Below are 18,403 nucleotides of genomic sequence, written 5' to 3' on the forward strand. Positions count from 1 at the left end.
CACCATGTATTATTTACGGCTTCTGTTTTAACTGTACGCTTGCTTGTCCCTCTGTTCAGCACCAACAGCCTTCTGCTTCATATAGTTATTTATATGTTTGTCTCTAAGACTGTAGCACCTCCCTGAGGAATCCACATTTTCAATTTGAGTCTGTTTCCTAGAGCATGCCCGAACTAAGATTACTGGAGCCAAGGAGATCTCTATCAAAGAAATAGCAACCCTGCCTCTTAGTTCCTGAACTTGGCTTCCAGGGTGGAATCTGTTATTAAATAAATAAGGTATTAACCAAATCAAACAACTTTTAATGACCCAGAAAAAATAATTCAATTCACAGAAAAAAGTCAAGAGCAGAGCAGACATCTTAGCACCACGGCTTTTGCAGCGGCGCTGAAGAATGCTGGTAGTGATGTGTTTTCACAGCTCATCTTGCAAGACTCCCATGCAGTTTCCTGGAGAAGATGGACTCCTGCCCTCCAGAATTTTTTTTTTTTTTTTTTTTTTAACATGTGCTCATGGATGAGCAAAGGAAATTCCTTCCTTCATTCAGTATGTATAACTGAGCCTCACCATGGCAGGGTGTGGGGAGGCAGATGTGCTAACTAATCCAGTGGGAATAGGGGTCTTGCCAAGGCAGGTTCAGAGCAGAGTGTAGGAGAAAACCATCAGCTCTGCCATGGAGGTAGTGTGGGGCTCTTGGAGGTCTTCCTAGAGGAGATCAGTTTCGGACTCGGCCTTTGAGGACAAGAAAGTCCAGTGGAATAGAGTGAAGGGAAGAACATTTCCAGCAGGGAACACTGCAGGGACAAAGAAGCAGAGGGGCTCAGGGTTGTTGTTGTTTTGGTTTTGGTTTTGAGTAGGGCTGCTATTGGCATTTTGGCCAGGACTGTTAAAGGACCACTGCCTAATCCTCCATAGCACCCCATAGTGACAACCAGAGCCTTCTAGACATTTCCAGTGGCTCCGGGGTGAGAGGAGCTTGGGAACAATCAGTGCCACCCCACATGAGAACCACTGGAGGGAGTTCTTGAAACTTGACTGGAAGGGAGTCACTAGTGTATAGGTCCTTGTTTAAGGAATGTAGGACCTCTTCCTCAGAGTGTGGAGAACCAGTGCAAATTCCGGACAAGGGATAGACCTGGTCAGAGGGGATCTGGGGTTATAAAGGTCCCTCTGACTTCATGGTGAGGGACAGATTACAAGAGGTGGGGTCTGAGGTCTCCATCCTTTTGTCTTTCCCACCCCACCTCCCTTCATCCCTTCCCATCTATTTTCACCAACACACAACTAGCAAGTTAATTGTTCCCTGCTTTTCTTGGGCCACTCACATAGGTATTTCAAAGAATGGAGCATCTTCCCCATGAACTGCCACGCTTCCTGGAAAACGACTTTTCTGAAGTGGTTGTGAATGATCTCAACTGTGAATGATCTCAGGTCTTGTGCTTTGTTTAATCCTCACATTATGAGGCAGGGCTATTGTACCTATTATATAGTCGGGGAAACTGAGGTTCAGAGGTCTGAATCCAAACCCTAGGCTTATAACTACTTTACTATAGTGACTGAGGAGTTTTGGTTAGGATTTCACTATTAATTTTTCTTTTTCTCTTCTTTCTTTCTTTCTTTTCTTTTTTTTTTTTTTTAGATTTTGTTTATTTATTTGTCAGAGAGAGAGAGTACAAGCAGGCAGAGTGGCAAGGAGAGGCAGAGAGAGAAGCAGGCTCCCCGCTGAGCGAGGAGCCCGATGTGGGACTCGATCCCATGATCGATCATGGGAGTGATCCTAGGATCATGACCTGAGCTGTGGCTTAACCCACTGAGCCACCCAGGTGCCCAATTTTTCTTTTTCTAATTAGCAGTGTGGTACCCAAGGGAACATCTCTGAGAGACGGGGACTGGTTCTTTTGCCTCACTTTTCTCTTTTGCGTCAGCTTTCTGAGATGATGAGAACTGTCCTTGTAGGCCTCAGCACTGGGCCACCAGGCTATCGTTAGAGATTTTGCCTGATGTAAGAGGCCCCAGTCTTTCAGTTCCCCTTTGGGGAAAAATTATTTTACTGAAAATCACTCACTGCCCCCAACATATTTAGCCAAGATGTTCTCATTTTCTCGGAGCCAGAATAAACTGGCAGGGTGCTAGAGTCAATGCCGGCTGGGACCCACGTGTGCTTCCGCTGGCTGGGAAGTGATAGACGAGGCAACAGCGTCCTTCAGCTCAGACTTTCTCCCGGCCTGATTTATTGCTCCCGTCTCTTGCTCTGGCTTTTTGCTAAGATTTCCTTCCAAAATCTTCACTGCAGATCCAGGACTGTCCATGTGCATTTTTGCTTTGCTGCTGTTGATGGAGAACTTTGGGTGGGTGCCCTGGCACCACCCACTCCTGCCCTATCTGCAGGAGTCATCTTTACTCTGTCAAAACCCAGATCTGTCCACATGCTGTGAAGGGTGGCTCCTGTCCAAAGCCACTTCCACCCCTTCCCCTGCTCCTGCCACATGGTGGCTGAGCCACCAGCTTCAGAGGCTCGAGGCCGCAGCCCAGTCTCTTTGAATCTGGACCCAACATCTCCTAGTACACTGTCTGGTCCCTTGCATCAGAGATCTCTTTGTGAAATAATGCAGTAATGTTTTCTCAAGAGAACCAGAGTAGCCATTTATTTTGGCTTCACCATATTGATTCAAGGAAATCTCTTCCCTCTTCTTTAAATTGTTCCTGGAGTCAGCAGGGTTTTTGTGCTCAACCATTTGCCCAGGGCAAAACCCCTTCCATCCAGCCCCTCTGGATTGTATTTGCCAAAGTGGGAAAACACTCAAGCAAAATATCTTCCCCAGAATTAGTGAAAGACTCCTTTTAAGATAGTTAATAAAAATCAGGCATCTCTTTCGGTGTAATTTTTCATTTCAGAAGCCAAAGTATAGCCTGGCTTTTAAGACATGCAAGCAGCACAAGGCCTTTGCTGGGTGGGTTGGCGTCTCTGCAGACGCCTCGAGCTCTGGAGTTCCCACTTTGAGATGAGAAGAGCTTGTCTGTGTGCATGTCTGACTCTCCCTCTCTCACATAGTTTACATTTTCCTGTCATTGCAATGTCACTCCAGCTGCACTGTACGAAACTAATATTTTTATTTTTGACCTTTGAGATTTTTTTCTCCTAGTGCTTAGAGACAGTAAGGCTGGACTATGAGTCTTCATGACAAAAAAATTCTCTTGTGTTTCCCTAAATTGTAAGCCATCTAAGACTGGTCTTGGGATATTCTTGTACAGCTGTTGCTACTCAGTCCCTTTCCTTTGGGGTGGTAGCGAGGGCAGGTATGTGTGGTTGGAAAGAATTCCCAAGATCATTCTGATAAGTGCCATCCTGCACCCACTGAGACTCTCAGATCTAAATGGAGGCATCGTTATTTGGCCCCTTGATGAAACTCACAGAAGTCTTGGTCAGGGTTGCAACTCTGAAACCTCAATCAAACCATTTTATGTTTTTGATATGGTCAAAATGGTTGAATTGGTTACATATGGATGTCTAAATATAGCTGTATTTCAAGTTCTTCCATCTTTCTGAGAATTCTCTCAACTTTTGCACAATTTCTCCAGTATCTGCTCCACTGGGTGTAGATTCCTTGGAATAACTTTGGCAGTTGGTTAGCCATTTACTGGAGTGCCAGAGTCTTCATTTGTAAAATGGAGTGTTGTGAAGATCTGCAGTGTTGGGAGGATTAGAGACAGGGTATGTGGGTTGCTGGGCATGCTGCTGGGGATGCAGCAGGCCACTAGATAAAGGACGGCTATACTCAAAATGATGATAGTGATATTTACAGTTGAGATTAAAAGAGCTCGATTTTTCTTCTCCCCAACACATTCTGACCTCAGTGGGCGTGGTAACCTGAGATTCCCAAAATTGAAAAGAAGGGTGAAAATCTACTCTATTTTGAGCTTCTACTCTGTGTCCTGGTGTCAGGTTAGGTGCCTTCATGTGCTCTTTCCTTAGTCCTCATCTCAGTGCTCTGAAGTGGTACTAATAGTTCCATTTTATAGATGAGCACACTGAGTCTGAAGAGGCTATAAATGTATCAGTCAAGGCTATTGGTTATAAGCATCAGGACTGATTTAAGCAGAAAAGGAATTTAGGGAAAAGATACCAAGGAGCTAGCACTGGGAAGGTTAGGGATAGGCTTAGAAAACAGGGCAGAAACAGGCTTGGCATAAATGCTCTAAGGTCTATAGCCAAACCCACACCACAGAACTGTTCCCCAATACCACCGGCCCTGGTCCCTGGGAGCTGCCACCACCTCCGTGACCGTTTAGAAACCAGTCATTGCTGCCACTGCTACTACTGCAAAAAGAATGCTCTCTTTATCTTGCTTCATGAGTCAATAGCTCCCAGTTCTGAGTCTGGGGTGGGCATCTGCTTACCCCAGCTTGGATCTCATGCCCCTGTCCTTCTGCAAGGGATGCTGGGAAACTAAGTATCTGGCTTTCAGGTAAAGACAATGCATGTTCCAAAGCTCATTTGGTGTGGAAATTTTCAAACATAGAAAGGGAAGTCAGAAGTTAGGGTAGCCCAGGGTGGGGGGATGGGGTAACTGGGAAGTGGACATTAAGGAGGGAACAGGTGTTATGAGCACTGGGTACTATATAAGACTAATGAATCACTGAACTCTATCTCTGAAACTAATAATATGTTATATGTTAATTAATTGAATTTAAATAAAGAAATAAAAATTTTAAAAAAAGTTAGGGTAGTCCAAAAGTCATTAAACAGCTATCACATTGAAAAATCTGATTTATCACCTAACCTGGACACATCGAAATGCTGTTACTGTGTGACCTTCCATGAGGAGCATCTTTGCCTTCTCCAAACACCAGACCTCAAGGCTTTTCCTCTGGCAGGTATAAATACTGCTGTAAATACTAGTGTTTATGATAATCAAAATGCATGCTAATAGTGCCCCCTGCTAAAAACATCTCTTGGTACTTAAATGAGTGAGAGGGGTTGGAGGCTGAGGACCCCTGAATACACAGACTTTGACTCATGGTGGAAAGCATTCCTGAGATGTTCTAACTCACCTCTTCACCCATAGTGGAGAAAAGTCCCTGTGGGATGCCATCAGCTGTCACAGATAGATTGTATTCCTCAAGAGCCTTACCCTGCCCTAGAGTCTCAACTTACAGAACACTATGAGGGAAAGAAGCAAACTTTTTTCAAAAATAAAATCATACCTCCAGATGAAACAAAAATTGGTACAACCATCCTGGAGGGCAATTTAACAATGTGGAAGTATCAGGAACCTCAAAAATGTGTCTGATTCACTAATTCCTTTTTTTTTTTTAAGAAATCAGGCTTGGGGAAATGTAGACAGAGGTGTAGAGAAAGTTTATGTTCCAGAATATTTATTTATAACAGGGTAATTTATGCTAGAAAAATATTGGTCCTAATTTTTAAAAAATACACGTCATGCCCACACATACTCATATAAAAAAATCCAATAAGAAATATACCAAAATGTCAATTTTGTAATTGTGAGATTATCTCTTGGGTGGTGGGATTGCAGCTGATTTTTAAGTGTTATTTTAAAAATATTTTCTTGGAACTTCTAGAACTTTCTACAATAAAAATGTACTTCTTTATAATTAGAGAAGTAATATGTATTACATTTTAAAAATTCCATCAGATAATACCATCTTCAAAGAAACCAGAGAGAAAAAAGTTAAACCAGTTTTCAGAAGAGAAGGTTGGTTCCGTCCATCCCTAGGGGCCATCTGGGTAAAGGGCAAATTAAAACCTGAAAGTTTAAAGTCAATCAGTTTGTCTTCATGGGCCCTAGAAGGGGAAAACTTCAGTCATTTTCCTTGCCTGGCACTCTTGTGGTCAGAGGATGAAATCCAATCATGGGGTCAGTTGGGTTTATACATTCCATGGCAAACCAATTTGGCCATTTCTCTGCATTTCCCAAAAGTTCTCTGACTTCCTAGACAGGAATTGTGAGCACAGGGAGACCTTTATGCTGGTTCCTGCAGCACATCTGGTTAACAGCATGTGCCAGATGGGCTCCCTTTCATCTGGGGAGAAGGGCAGTAGGGGGCACACGAGCCTCTGTAGGTCCGAGGAACTTCCCCAGTGGAGGCTCCAGTTCTTGGTGAAGTATTTCAAGTTAGGATGTAGGCGTATCATATTGGAGTCACAAATTTTTCTAACTTTAGGGGAATATGCTTTTTTTAGAGTTTGCCCATCTGACTTTGAGGTTCATTGCTTTGCCCAAAGATGTTTTGGACAAACTATTGGTTGGTTTCTGACACCATGGTGCATTACATGAGTGTTTACGGAACATCTGCCATGTGCCCTGCACTGTGCTCTGCACTTTAGAGACAACAATGAACAAGACAGATGTGGTCCCTGGACTCAGGGAGCTCGCTTCCACCAGTAAAAAAGCACATTGCCATGGTGTGTCTTCCTGCACCTGGGCACAGACTGCTGACTTTCTGCACTCACTAACCCATCTGTTGTTTGGTCGTACCAACCTCTCCATCACCTTAGACAGGCTGAGTTGGAAGTAAAACTCTAGAAAATACTCAAGTCTACAAGTCCAAGAATAGCGAGAAAAGGGTATTACTGGAGAGGGTGAGTGACCGAGTTTATCTGGCAGCTAGAAAGAAAAGGATAAGGTCGTTGAGTGGCTAGTACCAACTAGGGAAGAGGAATGAAGGGGGAGAGGGGCCAAGAGGTAAGTCCTGCTGCTGCCACCTCAGGCTTTCGCGAAGCCATAGCATGGGACTTGCTCAGTCTCATCCCAGGAACTTCTCCTATGCCTCTGTCCACCTTGCCCGCTATATTGTCCTAAACATTATCCTTTCGTTCTCCATTCCTTGCAGCTCTGGGTGAAAGGAAGCCAGACCAATTCCTTTTCGCCTTTCCCTACTCACCAAACCCCTCCTTTTTCTTGCCCTGAGGACTGAGTATTCCTACTGAAACACTTTCCAGACAACCAGCCCAGTTGGGCCTTAACAACCCTTGTGTCTCATCAGAGGGCATTTCTCTTTATCCAGAAACAAATCAACCAGAAACCTACCCTATGCTCATAGTTCTCTACAAGACTAAACGCTATTTACAAGGACTCTGAGACTTCTCAAGAGCTTAAAATGCCTTTTCATTTATTATTTTTTTTAATATTTTATTTATTTATTTGACAGACAGAGATCACAAGCAGGCAGAGAGGCAGACAGAGAGAGAGAGGAGGAAGCAGGCTCCCTACAGAGCAGAGAGCCCGATGTGGGGTTCGATCCCAGGACCCTGGGATCATGACCTGAGCCGAAGGCAGAGGCCTTAACCCACTGAGCCGCCCAGGCTCCCCTGCCTTTTCATTTATTAAAGATACATGGAATGGTGCTTTAAAAAGTTCTTGGCTTATGTATTTTGTACCATTCTTCAATTTAAAAAAAAAAAAAAGAGCCAATCTTACATGTTTTAGGTATAGGACTTCTAAGAATGTAGGCAGGAAAAAGAATTGACCCCCCATGGTTCAAATTAGGCGACTTTGGGGGAAATGCCCACTTAATAGAGGTGGAATCAGGTTTGAGGGAATCAACAAGGAAAATCGAGACATCTAGAGACTAGCAACAGTGGGGACCCAGTACCACCTCTGGGTCTGGAGGGGCCAGAAGAGGAGCCAGTGTTACTGGAGAGCGTGTGAAGCTGAAGCCTGAGAGGGGGCTGGTGGGAACCACAACCTCAGACGGATGCAGCCTCCACCAGAATCAGACACTGAAGCGGAATGGGAGCAGAAAGAAATAACCCTGATCTCTTTCTCCTCCCACTTGTTTATCTCACCTGCTAATCTCCATTAGCCAAACCCCACCAGAAGCTAGTAGATGGGCAAGGGAGAGGTCAGAGGAGATAGATGATGCTGTCCCTAAGAGGGCTTGCATCCCAGGACACAGAACAGGGCAGAAAAAGGTAGAAAATGGATTGGGCAGTGCAGGAGTGGGTAGAATTTAGAGAATAACCAGGACAGACACTCTCAGACCCAGAATATGGAATTATTCAGAGCATTGTTTTCCATCGACTCTTACTAAATGTCATTTTATCGGTCAAACCTCCCAAGAGTTGTGGGTTGATTATTTTTTCCTCCCACAAATGCTTTCTGAAAGTCATGGCTGGTTATCCTGTAACATTATCATTTTCATTTATTGAAAAATATTTATTGGGTACTTACCATGTACCAGGCACTATTGAAAAAATTAACCATTTGCCCCCCACCCATCATTCCCATTCGTAGGGACAGTTTCACCTTCCATCTTTAAATAAAATACCAATAATCCTTTCCATTTGGACCAGTATTTTTATAACACATCTGTTTTACTTTTTTGGTGCATTTCAATTCTGTTTGGCTTGATTGTCCTGGGCAACTGAACCCTGAAGGCTCTGAATCTAACGAAGTTTACAGTTTTTGGGTTTTTTTTCTGGGCTAGAACTCAAGTTGTTGATATCTGTCTGTCTCTTTCTCTCTCTCTCTCTCTCTCTCTCTCTCTCTCTGTGTCTGTGTGTTTGCAGGAGCAGTATCTTTGGATCTGTGAACTTTGAAAATAGAACTTGGTCTTTTTGAATGTAGGTAATACTTTAAAAAGAAAACAGTCCTCTTGAAGAATCTGTCCATATCAGTAGCATTCAAATTTTTTTATTATAGACCTCAATAAAAAATACATTTTATGTTTGAACCCAGTTTCATGAAACTAGACTCACTGCTACCTTGTTTGACGTATTCTATTTTTTAATTCTATTCTGTTGCTTAAAAAAAAAATGCTGATAGTAACTCCCTAAATTGATTTTATACCGTATTAATGGATTGCACTCTGCAGTTTGGAAAACAGTGGTCTACATCATATCACGATACTATTTTAAAAATGGACCCAGCACCAGAATTTATATTTAAAATGTGGTTAAGATGACCTAAATGTTTATTTTTTAGCCGTCATCACATGTGCCAATCTCAACATTTTTCTTACTTTTAAGAAAGCCAAGCTGAGCTGACCAGCACCTGTTCTCCCCCTACTCCCTGTTCTTCCCCTATGTTCCCCCAACTCCTCGGTCTGGTGAAGGGTCCTGCATTTACTGTCACTTTGGCTTGTGGCTGAAACTGATTTGCAATAGGGTTGGGCAGCTGTGGCTTACCAAACCATCTTTGTAAACACAATGGTGTTTTTTGTTTATTTTAACCTGAGGAAATCTGTGCTTGACTTGCAGTCATTGGGGGAAAGTTCACTGCAGAGATAGTGCAGGGGGTCTGGGGTGGGCACCTGACTCATTGTGGAGGGACTGGAAGAATTTAAATGGGAATGAAGTCCTTTCCCACCACCCAGACTACGTGGGAGGGGACCAGGTGGGTGAAAATCATTCCTGCTATTCACTGGGCACTTACCATGTGTTAAGGGTGTTCTTTCTCTCTCTCTCTCTCTCTCTTTCTTTCTTTCTTTTTTTTAATATATTATTTATTTATTTGACAGAGACACAGTGAGAGAGGGAACACAAGCAGGGTGAGTGGGAGAAAGAGAAGCAGGCTCCATGCTGGGCAGGGAGCCTGATGCAGGGCTTGATCCCGGGACCCTGGGATCATGACCTGAGCCGAAGGCTGACGCTTAATGACCCAGCCAACCAGGCACCCCTGTTAAGGGCATTCAATACATTAGCTCACTTAATTCTTCCAGCAATCCAGTGAGTAGATGTTACTATCTCCATTTTAGGGCAGAGGGAAGTATTAGGAGGAAACAAGTTCAGAGTGGTTTTATAATTTTCCAAAGCTCTCATAGGTTGTGTGAAGCTGAACTAGACATTACTTTTATCTTTTACCCATGATGCTATAATGTTTCCTCTTTTGTCTCTGATTTGGAAAGAGGAGCAGATAGAAAAATTTCCTTTCATTACTGGGGCAGTGGGGATGGGGTTTGGGAGATGAAGGCCCTCTTCTAGTTTCTGGGGTTGCCTTGGGAAAGATGCCATCCCTGTGTCTGAATTTCTCAGTTAAAATTTAGAATTCCAGGTGTAACACAAATAATTAGAAATTAAGGGTGCCTAGCTGGCTCAGTTGGGAGAGCATGTGACTCTTGATCTCAGGTTGTGAGTTCAGGACCCAAGTGGGATGTAGAGTTTACTTAAATAAATTTTAAAAAACATAAATAATTATAAACTAGATGGCAACTAATATTATCATTCAGCTTGTTAATAAGAACAATGTATATTGAAGAGCTATTTAGACTATATTTGTCATTCATAGTTTGTTTTCATGGGGTGGGGAAGCATATGAAGTTATGAACAGCACATTTTTGAAATACATTTAATTTGTGAATTGGTGAGTGCATGCATTTAATGTATGCAAATTATGATTCCATATCTGGTTGCCTCCCCACCATGATAATGCAGTACACATCTCTGTAGCTAGAGGAAGAGAATCAGAAACCATGGAAATAAAATAATATTGTAGGTTTCTGCTACAAAAGTGAGAGCAGAGGTGTGCCTGGCTGGCTCAGTTGGTTAAACATCTCTTGATTTTCATGCAGGTTGATCCCAAGTTTGTGAGATCAAGCCCTCTGTCAGGGCTTGACTCTGTGCTCAGCCTGGAATCTGCTTGAGATTCTCTCTTTCTCTCCTTCTACCCCCCCCCCATAAATAAATAAATTAAAATCTTTTATCTATTAAAAAAAAAAGTTAGACCAGCTACAAAAAAAGATATAAAACTTTTCAGGAAAGCCTGAAATTGAGAGTTTTAGAAAGAAAGAAGTTAGCAGAGACTTGATGTTCTGAGACCCAAGAAAGAATCAGCATGTGCCTTAAAGTTATTATAACTTTTAGCTATCTTATAGGCTAAATAAGGTTAATATCTTTTAGGCTAAAGAGTGTATCAACATGTTCTGTGAAGACCTTCTCCTTTGAAACTTTGCTTAAAAGAGCCAAAGCAACAGGTTGATGGTCAAGATCAGAGACTGTGTACACCTTTTGGTACTTAGACTTTTTCCTTTTTTTTAATGTAATGTTGTAGTTATGTTTGATAACTGAATCCACTAGAGATTTTTAAGTCTAATAGATATTATTCTCTCCTCTATAAACATTGGTGAAGTATCTCTCTGGATTTTAGTTTTCCAGGACTTCAATTGCCCATGAAATAACTGTTTTGCTCATTACGTTAGTCAAAAAGAAAGCACGGCAAATCAGTTAATGGTTATAACTTGAGATGGGGTAGGGGTAGGGCTCCTTTGGAGATACATTCCCCTCAAATTAAACGTGGATGATAAATTACAAAAGAAAGAAAGAAGACAAGAAAAAATCATTTACAATTATAGAATGTTTATGTTACTAAGTAATACAAGTTCCAAGGTTGTGGGCCCACAGAAGCAAATGGCTTATAGTGCCTAGGAAGTAATATGTATCCTCAAAACCCCAGTGGCTCTGGAAACTTCTTTTATGTTGCTACTCAGATGTCCAAAGGATTTGTGATCAAAACAGTTGATGCCATGGTTCTGTGCAGATGCTGCCTCTGAAAATCGTTCATAATGACTTTGTGTTTGTTTTTTAGCTTTGAAAACAAAGATGTTTCCATTAGATTTGACCCACTGAGGAGAAAGAGAGATGTTAAGCTTTCTATATAGCTTCCTTCCAGGGTCCAGACGTCCTGTCTTAGGAGTGGACCATCATGGATGGCTCTTTCTGAAAGCCACTTGTAAGCCAGAGACCAAAGACTCAATATTTATGTTCTCACCGAAGTTAATATTAAGGATTAGATACCAATTCCTGGGCAAGCCACACTATCTTAAACATGGACTCTGGATTCTCCTGATCAGCTCCGCTTTCTTCCCTATCTGTCTTGGTGTATGTGTAGGGAAAGGGACAGAAAACTAGGTTTGGGGCCAACACACAGAAATGTTATGTAGATACAAATGTAGGGGCGATTAGAAGAGCCAGCTCTCATTAAAAGGGATTTGCTCTCTTCCAACTGGACATGCACAGGAGTTGGTTTTTAAAAAAGTATTAACTTATTTTTTTTTCCCTTCAAGCTTAGCCAGAGACCTCATGGAGGTCTAACTCCAAGCCAAGCTTGATCTGTTTTAATTCAACCACTGTTGATTTATGGCTTAGCAAAAAATGTCTGAGAATTTTTTTAAGCTAAAAAAAAATTTTTTTTACCCTAACTTGACTCTCTCACATCTCAAATACAGCTGAAGGGATATTTCTCAGACTTTCAAAAGACAAAGCCATCTTTGGAATGGGAGGGAGTTCTGAAAGCTTCAAATCCCAGTGAGAAATCCTTGATAGTTTATATACAAGTAAAAACAAATATATTGGAAGGCTATGTGACACTTTAAATATGTTCATTTGATTCTCCTTGAATAGAGACTAGAGTAGAATCAACCCCAAGTCAAAGGGGTGGCGGGAGGTGGGATGGGGGCATTCTGAGTTTGCCCAGAGGACACACAAATCCTCTCTCTCCTTTCTTTTATTCCCCATTTCCCTCTTCTTACCAACCCCCATTCCATAAACAAAACAAAACAAAAATACCCCCAAACAAAAAAATCCCTCTCATTGTGCAGTCAAAAAACAACCTGTGGTGAGTCTTCATCTCTCTCTACCTGGCTCTGGAATGTATGTTTTTTTGCAATATGAATAAGAATTGGACTAATTAGCAATTACCAGCCATGGGAAGAAAATCAATACTGAGTCCATCCTCCCTTCTAGTGCTAACATTTGATGGTTTTAACCCAGTTCTCAAGGAGAAATCCTTTGCCTCCTGCAGCACTCAGCCTGGGCTCTGTGATTTAACCATTCATTAGCTGTGTGTGCGGTTTTTGTTTTATCCTGTGTGAGCATCCAGTAGGATTATAAACTCAGTGAGGGCAGCAACTGATCATACACTTTGTTTCCTTTCCCACAGCTGTGACCTCCAGCCGCTTCCCAAGCTTTCACACATCAGCCCAGTGACTGTCGGAGGAAGTTGCAGGCCTCAAAAGAGTGCACCCAAGGAACAAAGGTAAAAGCGTTTTTCTTCTTGTTGCTGAAGAAAAACCAGTCACATGATTCCTGATAATTGCATTGCATCCTTCTTCCTGAGGGATCTCTGAGAAGCAGAGGGGGCATTCTCTGCCATCAGGTATTTGTGTCGCATTCGTTTCTCCTCTGTGAGCGTCTCTTCGTGAGTAATTACTGCTTCTATGGCAGCTCTGCTCAAAAGTACTGATGCACGTCCAATCCTTAGACTGCCTTGGCCCAGACTTAGAATAACTGATTTTACTTCTAATGCTTTTAATTTATTTCATGATATGGTTTTTCAGTTTCACAACTATAATGAACTCCTCAGAGACTGAGGCCACATCCATGCTGTTCATTAGCTTTCTTGCCTTAGATGTCCTCCTGCTTGCCTGTCAGGTAATGGATTAATGGTCAAGAAATAGACCTGGCCCCGAAAACAAGTGGAATAATGGACTGGAATTGCATTTAGCTATAAAAAACAGGTTGGCGTTTATATTTTTTGCCTAAACGTGACACCAGTGTTTATACTGAATTTATAAGAACAGAATAGCTGAATTTTTTCAAGTATTTAGACTATTTCATGCACCCAGTTAAAGCACTTCATAGGTATGATTTCATTTAACCCCTGCAGCAAGGAGTCATTACTATTTACAGTTAGGCATTATTGCTATTGAAAAGACCACCAGTACTCCGTAGGACTCATTTAGTCCTTACATAGGTTTATGATGTCTTTTGTGTATTTATTTTGTACTATGTGAAGATTTTCTAGCGTTTATTATCTATCTCATCTGTTTTTGTTATGTTAGTTACTGTGAGAAAAAGTTTCTTAGGACCAGTTGCAAAAACACTGAACTCTCTTTCCTGTGAAAGTCCAGGTGGCAAGTTTCAGGTTGGCTGATAGCTGTACGTGATGTGGCCGTTCAGGGACCTTGGTTCCTTCCCTATTTTTCTCCATCATCTCCTAAGGATGGCCTAGTGTAAAGGCATTTAGGCTAGAAGTAGCATATATTACTTCTACTTACTCTGGAGGAAACGTAGTCACATGGTCACACCTAAGTTCAAAGGAGAGTAGGAAATGTATCTGCTGGCAGCCATGCGTCTAGCTACAGTTCCATCACTATGAAAGAAGGAGTGAATGGAATTCAGTGAGTAGCTCATTATACCCACTAGAGTCCTCAGTAAATAGTGTGTGAACAGTTGGAAAGCCAGGCCTGTGTCATATTCACGTTTGTCCCCATCACAGGGTTGAACACTTGCCATAGAAATAACAAACGTTTGACTCCCGCTCCAGCACTCTCTGCTCTCCTGTTTATGGCAGACGTCACTAATCAACTTGCTGGACCCAAGTAAGACCTCAGAACAGTCTGCAACATAATACCCCTGGAAGCTTCTAGCAGTATGTGAGAAATGGCCCGGATTTGAATCCTATTAGCCTTCCCTGATTATAGGTATTCAAATATTGAATTAAGAATCGAAGTAACTACAAGCTTTCTCCCCTTATTCCCATGGAAATATTTGGTTGTTCTGGTAATTTTAAAATATGTCTGCAAATTCTTTGATGTGCCTTTCTTCAAAAGGTAGAGTTTAATTCCCCTCCCCTTAAATGTGTGCCATTGGTAACTCAATGGTAATGCTGTGTGGCTTCTGAGACTGGCAAAAAAGGATACAGCTTCTCCCTGGTACTCTCTTGCCTTTGAAATGCTCGCTGTGGAGAGAGCCTGTTTCCATGTCACAAGGACACTCAAGCAGTGCTGTAGAGAGGAACAGAGGTCTCTAATCTGTAACCATCATCAGCTTGCCAATCATGTGAGCAAGCTACCTGGGAACTGGATCCTCTAGCTGAGGATCCTCCAGCTGAGCCTTCAGACAGTACAGCTCCAGCCAGTGTCTGACTGCAGCCTCATAAAGGACTCAAAGCCAGAACTGCCCAACTGAGGCACTCCCAAATTTCCAACCAATATAAACTATAAAAGATGATAAGTGGCTATTGCTGTTTCAAACCACAAATTTTGGGGGTGATTTAATATGCAACAAATAATTTAGACTAAAGATAAATGAAAGAATACATGAATAAATAAATATAAGAACTACCTTCTCAGACTGGGAACTCATGGAATTTCAGGAATGCTAAGACCAAGAAGGGTGGGGCCTAAAAATTGGATCATAATAGAAATGAAGGTGGGAGTTGTCAGAGGACCCAGTTGCTGGTGGTTGATGGAAGCCAAGACAGGAAGATAGAGCACCACCATCTACTTCTAAGTTGGAAGGCAGGGGCAGTTGGGTCACCTGACAAGAGTGAGAGTTCATCTTCAAGGAGGCCTGGACATGGATAGGTGACCAAATAGAAAGAGCTATTTAAATAATATCTGTAGTATCTGACGATGTTGAAAGGGGGAACAGAAGGATAAAGATTTTATACTTACTTTTTGGCTGTTGGACTGCTGTTTCAGTGACAGCAGCTCCTGGCTTGATCTAGACCAGGAAGGAGCCCATCTCTATTAGGTCACAGAAAGCTGACTTGATGTTTGAGGAAAAATCAGAAGGTTCACAAGAAATAGAAGCTAGTAGTTATTTGTGGTTTTTCCCAGCCAGTTAGATCATGGGAACTGCAGTAGCTCAAAATTTCTCATTTTCATCCATAAGGAGACTTAAAGACACCTCACAGTCATAATCCTACCCACATTCCCATCTGGCCTTGTCACAGTCACCCTTAGGTGCTCCCCCCACCCAGTATCTGGTCCCCCCTAGTGCTCTTCTAAGAGCCTACCCATCCACATAATGCTGATGCAAAATATTTCCCTCCTCTCCATTCTGCGTGGTTTTTCTTCCCAGTCTAATTATGCCTTCTATTCCACCTGGGTCAATGGGGATAAACCCGGTATAGCACCTACTCTGTGCCCTCCCTTGTACTGGTGCAGGAGTTCTGCACATGAGACTGTGTTGCATTTGATTGTGTGTTCATTCATGCTCTTTTGGAGGCAAGTAAGAGAAATACACTTGAATTTTAAAAGCAAAGGCAGATAATTTATTACTGAGATTGAAGAATACCTTAACTAAATTAAAGAGAAGGAATGCACCAAGGTTCAAGTCAGGATGAAGCTGGGAATGAGAAATCTGCATAAACCTAGAGAATTCTTGTTCTGCCTTTGTCTGGGCTTCTGTGACAGTCATGCTGCACACTGGCTCTCTCTACATTTGGCCTGTGGGACAGATGCAATGTTACCCACTGTGTCAAAGTTCATATATAACAGTTCTAGACGGGTCAGAGACTATAACTCTTTTTCCCTCCCAATTCCAAATTCTTAGGGTAAGGACTTTGATGGCTTCTGGGACCCCATCCAAATGGGTAGATGCAAGGCAGTTAAAGGGATCACTTCTGTCTCTCATGCCCATAGGCCCCCCATGTACCTGCTTTACCAGTCCCAGAAAGGACCACATCTGTATAACATGGGTGGGAGACAAAGTTGGAGCCTTGCTCTGGAACCTCTGTTTCTGGTATATCCATCAGGACTCATTTGGTTGAAAGTAACAGAAATCCAGCTCACTTTAGAAAAAATGATTCCTCATTGTTTCCTGTAAGCATATCATAGAAAGCCAGGATGGAGTTAAATCTGGCACAATCACAGTTATTTAAACTGAACTCTAAATAAGAGTAATGCTCAGAGCTACCGTTCTCTAGGACTTAACATGTGGCTAACTCTGTGCTAGATGCTTTATGTATACCAGTGGTTCTCAAACTTCAGTGGGTAGGAGAATCACCTGGAGGGCCTTTCAGAACACTGATTGCTGGGCTAAGACCTGGAGTTTCTGGTTCAGTGGGCCTGGGAATTTGCATTTCTAACAGGTTGCCAGGTGATGCTGATGCTACTGATCTGGGGCCCCCACTCTGAAGGCCACTGATTTATATTAATTCATTTAAGAGGTACAGAAACCCTGGATGATAACATAGTCCCAGTTGTTTAGATGGGGAAACTGATGCTCAAAATATCACACAGATAGTGTCAGAGCTGTGATTTCAACCCAAGATTGTTCAAACCAAAGTTCTTGGAATGACCACTGAACATACTGCTTTCTTTTGAGGTTCCTACCCAACCTCAGCTTCCGGTTTCAAGTTTATTAACAACAAAACTTCACATATCAAAGACCAAACCAAAGCTCTCCAGAAAATCCCAAGAAAATCCTGAGCATGAGCAGCTTCTTCCGTCTGTGGTGGGTCGGTGGGTGCTGAACCCAGAGCAGCCGTGAGTGGGGGCATGATGGACTGCAGAGCTGCCCGGCTGGAGCGGGGCTCCCAGAGGCTTGGCAGCCTCATTATGGCATCCCCCATCCCCGCCCTGGAACTGACTTGAACTTTTCTTTCCCTTCTACCGTTTATTTGGCATTCTCTGGGTCCTTAATCCACAGACATTTGGGTGGCAAAAAGAAAAAAAAAAAGGTGGAAATGAGCTTTCTGCAATGTTGATTTTTCTTTCAAATTCATGACGATGTGGTGTCCCCAGGAATGGTTATTTTCTTCCCTTTCTCCCTAGCGTGAATTCTCAAGTAAGTAGCAAATGATTTCAAATGCATGCCGACTGCAGTGGACAGCTGCCAGGAGAGAAGTGAAAATAAACTGGTGACAGGAAGTGTCACAGTTCACGGAAAGGGCAGCGAGGATATAGTGGCGCAAGCCCATGACACTTCTGGGTCCACATGCTGAAAGACTTACCCGAACGAGCTGGGCAGCCACAAATCTCCTAGTAATTCATTAAGTCAGGGGAAACGCTCCCAGAAACATTGCTCTCCTCCCCTAACACCCTTTGTCTTTTAATTTCCAAACTCTGGGTTCATTCCTATGTCAAGCAAGCCTGGGTGAGTCTCTCCAAACAACTCCTTCATTCGTGATGGAATACACCGCAGCCGACTAATGCTTTGACTCTAAGTGTTTTAACAGGCCGAGGAGGTTTCCAAGCTTTAGGATCATAAGATAGATATATGATCAGTGTGAACTACAAAATAGCATCAAAAACAGCATGAAGGATGGTGGAAACAAAAGGGAATCATGTGGAACTTCGCCCAGGAAAGGGATTACAAACTTAGAAGGAAAGTTACAGGGATAAAAAAATTGTATTAAAAGTTAGTCACAAGATAAAGGTGACAGAGTTGAGGTCAAACGTATCAATCATATCAATCAATGTAAATGGCTTAATTTATATAAAAGAAAGATTTTCAGGCTTGCTAACAAAACAAAATCTAACATTCTGCTTTATGGAAGAGATATGCCTAAACCAAGAGGTCCCGAGGTTAAAAAATAAAAGGATGGACAGAAGTATGAAGTGCAAATGAAAACATCTAGGTAGAGTTGCAGTCTCGATGTCTTACAGGATGAAATTCAAACCACACAGCATTACAGAGACAAAGAAGGAGGCT

General features: G+C 42.4%; 1 long non-coding RNA gene across 2 annotated transcripts; it reads left to right on the forward strand.

Moving 5' to 3' along the window:
* The first annotated feature begins 340 nt into the window (after positions 1 to 340).
* On the forward strand, positions 341 to 17,333 carry LOC116573305. Of its 2 annotated transcripts, XR_004278698.1 has the most exons (4): positions 341 to 546; positions 12,900 to 12,995; positions 14,238 to 14,340; positions 17,075 to 17,333. It is a non-coding gene; the product is annotated as an uncharacterized LOC116573305 (long non-coding RNA). The 2 variants fall into 2 exon arrangements; XR_004278697.1 differs by lacking the exon at positions 17,075 to 17,333 and having other exon boundaries at positions 14,238 to 14,427.
* Positions 17,334 to 18,403: the final 1,070 nt, after the last annotated feature.

The sequence above is a fragment of the Mustela erminea genome, chromosome 14 (genome assembly GCF_009829155.1).
Source record: "Mustela erminea isolate mMusErm1 chromosome 14, mMusErm1.Pri, whole genome shotgun sequence".
NCBI classification, from domain to species: Eukaryota; Metazoa; Chordata; class Mammalia; order Carnivora; family Mustelidae; genus Mustela; species Mustela erminea.